Consider the following 13,660-nt stretch of genomic DNA (forward strand, 5'->3'; position numbering starts at 1 on the left):
CAGAGGATGCAGTGAACCAAGATTGTGCCACTGCATTCCAGCCTGGGCAACAGAGTGAGACTCTGCCTCAAAAAAAAAAAAGTACAACACTTCGTATGTTAGATAAACATGCTAAGGGTATAAATAATACAGGACAAGGAGACATACAATGTCAGCATTTTTAGGACAAAAAAGCCTCCTCTCCCTGACAGACTGTCTTTGGATTAGAGACCTGAAAACAATGAGCATGGTAGCTAACAGACGCCTGGTGGAGAGGCACCCAGGCAGAAGGGACTGCAGGTGAAGAGGCTTTGAGGTGGGACTTCTGCTACTCCAAGGTGACATAAGCAATCCTCAGGCTTGGTAGTGTTTCAAGCTGGCCTTTGTCTTACAGGGCATTTTTTTGAGTGCTTTTAAGAGTTTCCCCTAGTTCTCTTGATATGGAGAACAAATCCCTTCTAGGTTGCTTATGGCTCTTTCCTTAAGCCCCAGGAATCCCACATCTCACTCTCTCACAGGTGTCACTGCCACCTTCCCGGCAGCCCTCTTGGGCAGTTTCTAATGATCTCATGCTGACAGCATGCTAGCCTGCCAGTCTGTGGCCTTAGATTTTCCAGCCAGCAGTTAGATATCATCCCAATGGATCCCCCTGCTCTTTGGATGGACATATTAAGTTTCTGCAGGGATGCTGGGATCCTGTTAAACAGCAGGAAGAAAAAGTAAAAAGAAGGAAGCACATCTTCCTTTTGGTGAGAAGGCAAAACATTCGACATTCTTTTAATCATCAAAGTGTTTTTTTCAGTCTCTTCAACTTGTTTTTCTCAGCTGAAGTGGGCAATCATCAAAGAGTCACAAAATGGTTTTAAGCTTTCTTTTACAAGTCTTGCTTGGTGATTTCAAACCTCATTTTGTCATGGCATATACATTTGATGGGGAAGATAGCTAGCTAGTGTTATAGTACTTCAGGCTCACTGATCACATCCTTTGGGAATACCCAATACTTCTAGCACACAGTAGGTTCTTGGTAACTACTTAATGAGGAAGATGATGTGCTTTCTGGGTATATATTTGGTGGAGAAGCTCAGCTAAAAATCATGCCATTTAATATTTTAGGACTATGTTTGAAAGTCTGCAAATGGGAGGTGCTGATGAGTACCCAGCTGACTGCTATACAAAGCTTCTCTGATCTGCGGCAGTTACTGTCTCCACCACTCATTTGGTACTTAACACGTACTGCTCTGAGTTGTTATTTTAATTAATATCTAATTACAAAGCAACACGTGAATAGACTATCCATATAAGTATTTAAAATATTACATTTTGGGGACTCAGAAAACAGTGCCCCAAAATGGAAACCTGAGAAACAACCTCAGAAGCAAAAGTGTCTCTGTGACCCTCTCCTGCCCTCCTGACTCTCAGTCTCATTCTCCCCCAAGGCTAGCCGTAGAAACCCCAAGGTGGGTCATGGAAACCAGAACGTCTTTTTCCCAAAGCCGGCCATAAAACCTAAAAATATTACGCTAACTTTCCCTCCACCTGTCTGTGTAAAAACTGGCCATAAAGAAATGATCTGGCCTACCTTGTTTGATTGTAGGTCATAAAACCCCCATTCCAGAGGGAGTCTTGCCCAACACCCAGAAGGAAGGAATGCTTGTTCAGAGAGGCGAAGGAGAATCCAGACACACAGGCCTTGCTGGGTCTCCCGACTCAGTCTATTAATTTAGATCATATCCTTTTTGTTCAATCATATTTCTATATGGCTGTCCATACTTTGTTGAACCCAAGCATAAAAATGGACAATTTCCCCCATATCTTTGGGTCTTCATTTTGAAGGCTTCCATGTACACATTAAATAAATTTATATGCCTTTTCTCCAATTAATCTGTCTTTTGTGAGTTTATTTTTCAACAAATCTTCAGAGGGTTAAGGGAATGCTTTCCACAGGCTCCAACAAACATAGAGTTGAATCCCTTTCCACCACCCTTTAGCAATATATGAAAATTCATTATTTTTATGTACATTTTGTTATTTAATCTTTTAATTCATCTCTAGCTAGTATTCCAGTCCCTCAGGCTCACCAATCATATCCTTTATGAATACCCAATAATTCTAATACATAGTAGGTGCTTGATAACTGCTTGATGAGGAGGGTGATGTGCTTTCTGGGTATGAAATCTTATGACTAAGTAGATTTGGAGTTGAAATCATACCTTAACACAATCATATTCTCCTATATGTGAAGATATAATTTTATACAAAAAGTATAAAACATTTATTATTACTCTATGTCATGTTGACCCTGTTGACTTGCTTCTTAGATAGTTTTCTGCAATTAATTGGCATTGAGACTTCCGTCCTGGTCTGTAGCCTTCAAAGAAAAGTTCAACTTTGAGACTGATTCGAGGGGACATTTTTCTATTTTTGTTTATCTGCTCACATATCTATTCATTACAACATTTTGTTATTTAAACAAATCAATACAAATTTATTTAATGTGTACATGGAATGAGGACCCAAAAATATAGGGCAAATTGTCCTTTTTTATGCTTACGTTCAACAAAGTATGGACAGGACAGCTGTGTAGAAACATGATTGAACAAAAGGTATGATCTAACATTATTCGACTGAGTGGGGAGACCCAGAAAGACCTGTCTGTCTTAAGTTCTGATGTGTAAAGAACTTGGATGTTATCACTTCCATCCTTACAACAAGAAAACACTGTACAAATGGAAAACCAATAACATTTCTTGTACTCATCAAAGAACTGAATGTGTAGGGTATACCTCAACCCTGAAACCTGGAGAGACAGGCATATCCAGAGAGGCACATCTGAGATCTGTGTACCTGGAGTAAAGCTGCTGGAGCTGTAAGCTGTCAGAACACTCAAATGCTCATTCTGATGAATTCCTAGAGGCTGAGTGTGGACTAGCTAGAGAGGGAGAAGCTCCTGGGGATTGCAGTCTTGAGGGGAAGCTCTCACTTTCATGGGCTTTATCTCCAGGGACCCTACCAGGTTCTCACAGCTAAGATCTGGGAAAGATTCCCTCATGGTTCTGGACAAAATACGAGAAGAAAAATTATTATGAAATACACAAAGAGGCAATATAGGGAGATACCATCTCTACAAAAAAAAAAAATAAAAAATTAGCCAGGCACAATGGTGTGTACCTGTGGTTCCAGCTACTTAGGAGGCTGAGGTAGGATGATCACTTGGGCCTGGGAGATCGAGGCTATAGTGAGCTGTGATCATACCATTGTCTTCCAGTCTGGGTGACAGAGTGAGACTCTGTCTCAAAGGAAGAGAGAGAGAGAGACAAAGAGAGAGAGAAGAGAAGAGAAGGAAGGAAGGAAGACACAAAGAGACTTCTCTATAACAAAGGCCTACTCCTTAGGAAAAAAGACTTTACTAGATAGAGCCTTATCCCAGTTGAGGAGGGGCATTCATCCCATTCTAGCACCCTCTAGCCTTCCTGTCTCACCTGAGGAGATGTGGGGGCGACAAAGAACAGTCAACAGAGGTCATGTTTTCAAGGAAATAGACTGTGAACACTGCATCCAGAGAAAGGAATACAGATCAGATGAGAAAAAAGCGATACCGTGGGAGAAACACTTATGAAGGTCACAGCCCCCAAATACAAACCCACTAAAAGATTGAGATTTAATTGGGAGATTATTTAATACTTCCTTTTGGACACTTTACCACCGTATCAGCAGGGCTCCAGCATAGTAACAGTGGATGACAGCTGAAAGAGCTGCAGGACACAGGCTCTCTCTGAGGAAGAGTACTTAGGGAAGCCCAAGGTCAAGAGGAAAGACAAAAATGACACTACAGGAATTTGAATCTCTGGAGCTAACGGCTACTGAGAACATTAAACATAGCCCAACTCCCAGACAGATTAACACAAATCCTCAATGCTAAAGGCCTATTTATCTGGGTTCATTTTACCCAATATAACATGTCCTGCTTTTAACAAAAACCTACAAAGCATGCCAAAACGCAAATGAAAACACAGTTTGAAAAGACAAAGTAATCATCAGAACTAGATTCAGATATGACACAGATGTTAGAATTATCAGGCAGGGAATCTAAATAACTGTGTTAGGGGTTTTAATGGAAAAAGTAAACAATATGTAAGAAAAGATGGGTAATATAAGAAAAGAGATAGAAAGTCTTAGAAAAAATCAAAAGGACGTTTTTGAAATAAAAAAAACCGTAAGAAAATTAAATGCCTTCAATGAGATCACCAGTAGACTCAGCACAGAGTTGATAGAGAATCAGTGGGCTTGAAGATAATGAAATACAACAGAAAAGGGAATTAAAAACAAAAAAAAATGACCATCCAAGAACTGTGGGACAAGTTTAGAAGGTGTAACACACCAAGGGGAAGAAGGAGAGAACAGAGTAGAAAAAATCCTTGAAGTAATAATGGCTGATAACTTTCCAAAGTTATGATAGACATCAAATCATGGATCCAGGAAGCTCAGAGAACACTATCCAGGATTTAAAAAAAAATTCCACACCAAGACCTATCATAATCAAACTGCAGAAAACCAAAGACAAAGAGAAAATCTTGAAAGAAGTAAGAAGTGGGAAAAACACTTTATCTGTAGAAGAAGAAAGATAAGAAATACAATAAGCTTCTCATTAGAAACCATGAATGCAAGAAGAGTGAGGAATGGAACATTTAATGTGTTGAAAGAAACAGACCACCAACCTAGAATTCTATATCCAGCAAAATTATCCTTCAAAAGTGAAGGAGAACTAAAGACCTCAAACAAAAACTGAGAGAATTTATCACCAACAGACCTGCCCTGCAGGAAGTGGTAAAAAAAAAAAAAAAAGTTCTTCAGCAGACAGAAAATAATATAGGTCAGAAGCGGAGTGCTAGAGAAGGAATAAATAAACCACCTGTCCCCAAGTGAATAGAATCACATCTGTCTCAGCATAAGCACATGTCTGATCTGTGAATGATGACTGTGTTTTAAGGAAAGAGTCTATACTCTTGCACTCTTGCAGTATGGTTTAAAAATGTTATACAATAGTTTTGATTTTTTTTTCCAATTCTTGCCAGCAGGAAGTCAAGTTTTGGTTTCTTATAGGCTTGTAAATAGTGAATAGAAAGTTTAGAACTGATACAAAAATATTGAATTTGCAATTTATAAAAGCTATGAATCTTACCTACATCTGCATATGCACATTGTACATGTAAATGTATTCTAGTGACAAGATATGGGATAAGTAAAGGGTTTACATAGTGGAAGGTACAATTTAGAAAAGAAAATGCTTTAGTAAATTCCTCAATTAAAAAAAAGCTTTGTTAAACAATGTTGCCAAATATTATAGTTAAGGACTTTACATAGGAAGTGTTTAAAGAAAATAAAATCTCAGCTAAACATTGGTATATTTTTAACACACAGTTTTTGAGATCCTTCTATGTGTTAGCTGACAGAGATACCAATATGATTAAGCCCTGATGAAGATGAGAAGCTAATTGTATGGAGGTGCCATTTGGTATCTTACACGATAACTGTTAGTATTTCAGTTACAGCTTAATATGCTCCCTGTTGAGTTGCAAAAGCATATTAAATTAGAGGCAGCTTGATGACAGGGACAGACCATGTGTCTAGATAGCTCCACTCTTGGCACAGTGCCTAACACGTAATAGGTGCACAACAAATGTTTGTTAAATGGAAGTTTACAGGGTTGGCAAATTACCACCTGCAGGACAAATCTAGCCTTTGGGATAAATCCGACCTGTGTTCTGTTTTCGTAAGGCTCTCAGGCTGAGAATGTTTTATGCATTTTTAAGGCACTGTATACACACACACACACACACACACACACAAGATTAATGTGACAGACCTTATGTGGCCACAAACCCTAAAGTATTTATTTCGCCCTTTACAGAAAACATTTGCTGACCTCTGCTTGATTGAGGTATTCCTTTTAACTCTTCCTGAACTTTGTCTTGGAGTAAGGTTTCTCCTTGTGTAATTATATGACCCCTTGGCACAGGCTTGCCAAAGTGATCTTCCTCAGCTGCCAGCTACATCCCAGGAATAAATGGTTGGCACACCCAACTTGGGCTGTAGTCCGCTTCACATGACCCTCTGAACTTGCCTGCTTAATCAGCAAACAGGTTGTGCCATTCTCTTTGGTTTCCTGGTAACCCTTTACTACACAATCAAAGGAAAAAAGACCACTTGTGACATCAATGTCCCACATGAGGATTCTGCCCATGTAGAAGAGTTCCCAGATTGCTTTTTCATCTTATCAGTTTTTATCTTTTGTTGTTTCCTTCTTAACAGTGCACATGCCTATTCCCTCCCATCAACTGTTCAATCTTTAGCAACATTTATAGCTCCCTGACCATGGATACAAACTATTTCAACTAGACACTCACCAACTTGTCAGAAAAAGCCTGTAGTTCCTACAATACAGTAGAATTAAAATTTGTTTAAAGAGTTTTGTGAAAAGTAAACAAAAACTAAACCAACACATAAGATTATAGTACATAATTTGATATGTATGTGTTTTAACTAAACTATATGACCTTCCAGGGCAGACATTTTTTTTTCTCTGTTCCCCATTGCTAATTTCAACACATGCTCAATAAAGACTGATTAAATGAGGTGTGTCTGAGGCTCTGTGAGGGCAACCTATTTGTCAATCCAAAACACAAACCAATTAATAAAGATATGCGGTCATTTTGCATCCTCAAACTAGAATTCTGGAACAAAGCTCCTGAATATACAAGTGATGAATATTTAGACTTGAACTTTTCACTGTAGCCAATGGAGGGAAAATCCTTTGCACAGTGGGGTGTAATACTGAATTTTTATGGGTCTCCAGAGCATTGCCGATTCAGGGGATATGCAAGTAACCTCTAACTCTTTTCAGAACTTGCCATTTAGTTCACTTTTATTATTTGTTTTTCTGGGAACCAAAGGTCAAACTTGTTATATTTGCACCGTACCACCTATATGGGAATGACTGAGATCAACAGAGCCCTGGATCGTCATCTTTCCGGCACTTCGCCAAAGCAGCGGGGATGCCAGACCTTCCCTTCCTCGTGGGGACTTTGGAACTTTTGTTGGGTCTCTGTGAGCCTGAGTACACCACTAGCTCTGTTTTTCACTCAGAGTTCTTATTTTTAAGGCCATCTATTAATTTTTGCTCAGACTCTCCCCAAATGCTCTCTTGCTCCACTGCACAAGGTCTTACCGAAGATAAAAGACATAGATGTGTGAAAAAAGGAGGGATCTTGTTTTTCCCCCCGTCTCTCAAGGCCTTATTTATGGGTTTCAGATGGTGGCAGGGATGTTTATATGAACCTTACCCAAACTGCCTGAACCTCCTGGGCCTGCAAATATCAGGCTGCAAATTTCATGAGAGTAGAACTTTTTTCCAGGATGGGGGAGGGGTGGCTAAGATTTCCTGTACTTCCTGTTTTAGAGCTGCTGGAATTGAGACAAAAACTGTATTTCAGGATTTCAGTACCTGGCCCCAGCTGGAATCTGGACATACAGATGTGCACAAAGAAGAAACACATGTGCACACACATTCACACACACACAAATACCTAGAAAGGGGCATGGTATGTGTAGGTACTCACAAAAATTTACTTAAAACACACAGATGGTACTTTCCATTTTGAGTAAAATGGAATCAAATTCCAAAACATTTTCATAAAGGTTTTTCAAAGTTTCAAAACCAAACCAAACAACAATCCGATTTGGGGGAAACGGGTGAGTTCATTACAATTTTATCCAGATTCTCATGAATGTACTAGAGAAAAAAGATGGAGAGAAACAAACAAAGAAACCCAAATCCAACAACTTGTAAATGTAATGTATGAAAGCCAGGAGCAGCGATGGCCTGGTACTGCCAACAATTGTGGGGCTTTGTCCACCTAAATGGTTCTTAAATGAATGAATTTGGGGCGTCCTTTCTGCGACGTGGCAGATACTTCTCACCTGGGCTGAGATGAATCCAGGCAGCAGGATTCTCCTCAGAGGACATGGACACTGCTCTGCTAAATTCCATATACATGTATATGGGGCGAAGGAGAAGGTTAAAAAAGAGTCAGGGTGGAGGCAGATGCAAAACCACAAATTAGGTGATGCGTTGGATTAGCCTTCGAGTCCCTGCCTGGCTGTCAAAGGCTGACTGTAAAGATGTGATGTTGATACCAAGCAGGTTATTGCTTGCAGAGCAGCACCCCCAAACATGTGCATCCTTGAAAGGACTGGCCTATGTGCAGATGTTGAGCCAGCAGGTTATTAACGTGCAGTGCAAACAGGACCGGTCCGTGGAACACAGGGAAGGCGTGCCTGAAAGGGAGAGTCAAAGTTTCCAGTAACCACTTTCAGTTGGCAGAACTCTGATTGGAACCATGTGACAATTTTAGGCGATGTACCATAGGCAGCCAATTTATTACATATGGCAGTATGATTAATGGTATCAAATGCCTTTTTTTGGTAACATCCAAGAACACTCCGCCAGCCAACTGCTTGGAGTCCAAGGCAGGGAAAATCTGTTCCATGAATTTAAAGTCAGGCAGATGAGGTTAAATGAGAGAGGGCCAGAAGCCAAGGCAATGATTACAAAGTAAGTTGTTCAAAAAAGAGCAGAATGTTTTAAATCTGGTCTTGAACAAATCCCATGCAGTCCCCACCTACCCGACCTATTTTTCTCTTTGCCTTTCTCCCCTTGCTTCTTGATGTGAAAACCCTCATAGCTACATTCTTGAGGACATTTCTAAAACCAGGCTGTCTTCCACTTGCCCAGAGACTTTTCCAGGCCCAGGCAAATCTGCACGTGACCACTGTCTGGATCTTTCTTTGGAATCCTATGTCGGGGGTAGCAGCAGAGACCTACAGATGGGGTGGGGCACTTGCTGTGCTAGGTGTCCTAGGGGAGGGCCTCCCAGCTGCATCACACTCTCGTTGATGGTTAGGAGGCCCTTCTGCCCTCTTCTGTCTGTGAGTTGGGTTTCCTTGAACTTCCAACATCATCACAAATGACTAGGAAGAAACTGTGGCACCCATGGGGAGACGTGCAGAGGCAGGGACCTGTGAGGAAGGTTGCTTACCATTTGGGAATTGAAGAATGAGCATACAGAGGAGGGAAGAAGCAGAGAGAGTCTCAGGATGTGACTTGGTCTCCAAAGTGAGCCCACACAACATGCAATAGGTGCTTACTATGTATTTGTTAAATAAATGTGTACTATCACCACATTCTTTGGTGTTTTCTGGTGGACATCTGCCTGTTTTGTCAAAGTTGTGAGTCGTTGCCTTCTGAAAATAATTTTATAAAAAGACAAACACATTTTGACTGAGGGCCCACCAGGCACTAGTAGGTGGGATAATTTATGTATTTGTTAATTTTATTTCAGACTGTTTTCACTTATTTACTAGATAATGTATAATTGATACAATTTATTTTTATTCTTATGGGCTACAGATTGGTAGTGTGTGGTTGTATCTAACAGGGCAAACTGATCACTAACCCTGTGTTTCATGGATTAATTTTTTTCCTTTTTTGTAAAAACTGAATCTGGTCTATTATTTGGGGGTTCATTCTATTACTTGGGGCTCAGTTTTCAAGCCGTCAATTTGGTATGCTCTTTAGACCTTGCGTAAAAGTCCTAGATTACATCTTTGCCAAAGCTTTTTTTCCCTATAAAAAGAGAATTTAATATGAAAATCATGAGTAGTCATGAAATGTATGGAAGTCAGGTGACTCCGATTCAGGCAGGAGAGTAAAGATGTGTTCAAAGTGAAACAAAAGGGTCTTGAAAGTGAGATTGAGCCATAACATGGGGCAACTGGGCAATTGCACCATGACTGCCACCCCTGAGGACGGAGGCGTAGCCTTAAATCAAGATGATGTTGCTTAGCTTGCTCTGTTGGAGGTTTTCAACCCATTCTGACCTACTGTGTATGCAAAGGCTCCGTGACAGATAGGGGTTGACTGTATTCTGGTAACTCCCTCTTTTGAACATCACTGTTCATTCATTGAAAATGATATAAAAACCAAGATTTAATACTGACCCTCCTCCAACTCCCTTCCTCCACCATCTTTAAAATGAAACCCAGACACTTCCTTCCTCCGAAACATAATTATTTCTGCTGAGTGAATCACGCTCACTTTTAAATAAAAATTCACCTTTGCTACGTATGCTTTGAAGGTCAAAATGGAGCAGTCTGCAGAACTGCTAGAATAAACAAATCAGCCTGTTGGTTATAATGGGCCAAGAGTCGATTTTCTTTTTAGTTCTCTCCTGGAGTGTAGCAACACAACATTGTCCCCTTGGATTAGTTTCCCATTGCTGCTATAACAAATTGCCCCAAACTTGGCTCCAAACAACACAAATTTGTTATCTTCCAGTTCTGAAGGTCAAAGGTCTGCAATAGGTTTCACTGGGCTGAGACTATATGTTGGTAGGGCTGTGCTCCCTTCTGGAGGTTCTAATGGGGAATCTATTTCCTTCTTCCTTTTAAAAACTCTTTCCTCCTTGTTTAAAAGCCCTTTGCAGCTTCTAGAGGTTGCCACATACTTTGGTTCATGCCCCTTCCTCCACCTTCAAAGCCAGCAGCATAGCATCTTCAAATCCCTAACTCTGCCTCTGTTGCCACGTCTCCTCTGACTCCCATCCTCATGTTTCTCTATTATAAGGACCTTGTTATTTCATCGGTATGCTCTGATAATCCAGGATAATCTCCTGTCTCAAAATTGGTAATTTAATCCCATCTTCAAAGTCCTTTCTGCTGCATCAGGTAACATATTGACAGGTTCTGGGTATTAGGATAGAGCCACCTTTAGAGGGCCATTATTCTGCCTACCATTATGATGCAGGAAAGAAGAGGAAAAACCCTCAGAAAATCATATGACAAGGTTGTGATGAAAAACAAAGAGGCAGCCAGCAAATCTCTGCTTAGCACTTCTACCAGGAAGCTCTCTCAACCCCCTTGCTTTGTTGCTTTCCTGGCTCACTCTGTGTACTTCATTCATAACTTAACTGAAAGCAGGACTTCGTGGAAATAGAATAATAGTGCTAATTGAGTGCTTATTCTGCGCCAAGCCGTTACTTAGTTCATTCTCACAAGGGGTAGGTGCTATTATTCTCTTAGCTTTACTGATGACAAAATGGAAGCGTAGAGGAGTTAAGTAACTTGCCCAATAAAGCACAATTGGTAAATAACAGAATAAAGCAAGATTTGGATCTGTGTCTGTAGGATTCCACAACCCCCATACTTGACCGCTGCATTTTTCTGCCTTAAGTTTAACGAAGGAAAGGAAAGTAAATGGGGGAGGTTGTCAGGGAATTTGCATTTTTTTTCTTTCTTCATCTTAAGTCAGCCCTTTACAAGTACATAATCTACAGCCCTACCTCATATTCTTGTGTTTGTTGTTAACCACTCACTGCCTGTTACACTATGTCTTTGATTCCCAGTACTATTCGCTAACTGGGTCCCTAGTCTAGGCCTAAATGGGTCGCAGGGATCTATTCTATGTGTCTTCTTGAGCCTAATTCTTATCCACCAGGGTCTTAGAAACTGGAGAGAATCTAGCTGTTCAGTGACTAATAACTGTATACCACCACTGCCTAATTTTCTTTCTTTTTTGAGAAAAATATTGAACCCTGAACATCAACAGGATTTCCAGGATTGCCAAATTAATAAAAGCCTAGTCGTATATGAATTTATATTTTCAGGATGTTGTCTTTGGACCCTAATTATGCTAATGCAGTTGTAATACTAAATTTGAAATCAAAAGAAATTCTAAAATATAAAAGGGAAGCTAAGCTAAAACAGTCCTGCAACAGACTACAATCACCGGTAAAAAACAGTTTTCGGCTAACATCGAGATAGAGAGAATGACTTTTACACACGTTGTTCTGCAATCCAGAGAAATTCTAATCTTTAAAGGATTTTAAATCCAAGAGATATAACTAGGCAGTCATGGGACCCATTCCACTAGCCAAAATTCACCTCTCTAAAGCAGTCACAGCTTATACAGTGTAATAGAATTGACAGATGTCAGACCCTGGTGAGGGAATATAATCATTGCCAAACCTTCCTGAAAGGAACTTTTGCTGCAAGTGTTGGGGACAAGTAATTCAAGATGTAAAATCTGCAGATAGCCCCAAAGTGGCATTGTCTGCCTCAGGCTCCACAGCACTTTCTGGGAATTAAAAAAAAAGAAAAGAAAAGAAAAGAAAGCATTACTTTTGACTAATTATTAAGATAAACATTTATTTCATTAAGAATAATAATAATGCCACCTCTGAAACAAAAGACTCTTACAATCAGAAAACATTGCAAACAAAATCATGGCCTAGAGCAAATTTCTGGTTCTTTAGGTTGCAAATCTTTTTCTGTAGAACCTACAAATTTTCCAGGAACATATATGAAAAATAAAATTTTACATTTGAGGTCCTGATTGGCAAAGTTGATCCATTTATAAAACCCATCTTTTGTGCAGATAAACCCCACAAAAGGATTATAACCTTAGAATGTACTTTTATAAAAATTGCAATTTCCCCCATCTTTATCATTGCTATTGGCTGGAATATTTGGGATAAAAAGATTTGCATTTTCCCCAGGTTTTTTGCTTTTATCTTTCCAGAGTTCCAACAGAGTCATGGTGAGGTAGCTTCCTGTCTTTCTGATTTATCCAAAGATGCCCCTCTTCTATTGGAGCTGTGATTCATTGATTCTTTTCTCTGGGACTGAGGGGGCCAAAGTGAAGTTTTAACGTTCTCTGAAACTTGCTTTTGAATAAGCTCAGAGGAAGAGAAGCAGACTGTGGCTCATTTCATTTTCATTCTTGTATCATTTTCACTATACATCAAATAGGTGTTGAAGCCACTTTTGTAAACGTCAACCCAATGAATATAAATATAAATATAGATATAAATAAATCTATGTAAATATAGATATATATAAATATAGATATTTAATATAAATAAATAATAGGTATATAGATAAATATAGATATAGATATAAAATCGCCAATATTTTGTTTTTTTTTAAGAGATAAGGTCTCACTTTCTCACCTGGGCTGGAGTGCAATCATAGCTCACTGTAGCCTCAACCTCCCGGGCTCAAATGATCCTCCTGCTTCCGCCTCCCAAAGTGCTGAGATGACAGATACATGAGTCACCGTATCTGGCATCCAACAATTTTAAAAGCAGGGATTTGAGCAGGTGAAATTTATAGGCAACATTCGCCTCCCATATTTTCCTTGTACCAGTGGTTCTCAAACTTGAGCATACTTCAGAACGACCTGACAGGCTTTTAAAAATGCAGGTGGCCAAGCCCCACCCTCTGATTCAGGGGGTCTGGGGTGGGACTGGAGAATTTGCTCTTCCAAGTTTCTCCAGGAAGGTGCTGATGCTGCTAGTCTGAAGACCTCACTTGAGAACCACAGCTCCACACCATCAACGGGAATGGAGAGGCTTATTTTAAGAATATTTACTTAGAGATTTTATTATGGGGAGAAAAACATGTGCAGTAAAGAAATTTTCAAGTACATATTATGGGTTAGGAACTGTTTTGTGCACTTTATATACATTACCTCATTCAATTGTCAGTGACCCTTGGGAGTAGGTATTTTTATTACCTCCATTGTACAGATGGAGAAAGTGAGGCTGAGCAGGTTAAAGGACTTGCC

The sequence above is a fragment of the Pan troglodytes genome, chromosome 17 (genome assembly GCF_028858775.2).
Source record: "Pan troglodytes isolate AG18354 chromosome 17, NHGRI_mPanTro3-v2.0_pri, whole genome shotgun sequence".
Classification (NCBI taxonomy): domain Eukaryota; kingdom Metazoa; phylum Chordata; class Mammalia; order Primates; family Hominidae; genus Pan; species Pan troglodytes.